The sequence below is a fragment of the Marmota flaviventris genome, chromosome 5, assembly GCF_047511675.1.
Source record: "Marmota flaviventris isolate mMarFla1 chromosome 5, mMarFla1.hap1, whole genome shotgun sequence".
NCBI lineage: Eukaryota > Metazoa > Chordata > Mammalia > Rodentia > Sciuridae > Marmota > Marmota flaviventris.
Genome location: NC_092502.1, coordinates 85,660,934 through 85,661,511, shown reverse-complemented (window position 1 = coordinate 85,661,511; position 578 = coordinate 85,660,934). Strand labels below are relative to the sequence as shown.

At 36.5% G+C, this 578-nt stretch overlaps 1 non-coding gene across 1 annotated transcript; it reads right to left on the bottom strand.

Annotated features, from left to right (window-relative positions):
* Positions 1-227: 227 nt before the first annotated feature.
* LOC114086656 (U6 spliceosomal RNA) lies at positions 228-334 on the bottom strand. The gene has a single exon (XR_003581656.2). It is a non-coding gene; the product is annotated as a U6 spliceosomal RNA (small nuclear RNA).
* Positions 335-578: the final 244 nt, after the last annotated feature.

Below are 578 nucleotides of genomic sequence, written 5' to 3'. Positions count from 1 at the left end.
AATGATGTCCATCTCATTCCACCATCTCTCCTGCCCCCATGCCCCTCCCCTCTGATCCCCTCCTTCCCCTTTGCCCAAAGTTTCTCCATTCTTTCCATGCCCCCCCACCACTATGGATCGGCATCTACTTATCAGAGAGAACGTTTGGCCTTTGAATTTGGGGGATTGGCTTACTTCACTTAGCATGATAATCTCTAACTCCATCCATTTACCTGCAAATGCCATAAAAAAATATGGAACAATTCACAAATTTGCATTTCATCCTTGTACAGGGGCCATGCTAATCTTCTCTATATCATTCCAATTTTAGTGCTTGTGCTGCCAAAGAAAGCACTGTACTAACTTCTTGACAGACATTAAAGTACCTATGATAGTGCATGATAGTGCTAGCCAAACAAAATTTGATATAAACTACGTATGTAATTTTCTAGTAGCTACAGAGTTAATAAGAAACTGGTGAGATTAATTGTAGTCTATATATATATATATATATATATATATATATATATATATATATATATAATATATATATATATGACTATAAAATATATATTTTTTGGGCGAGGGGGCACCAGGGA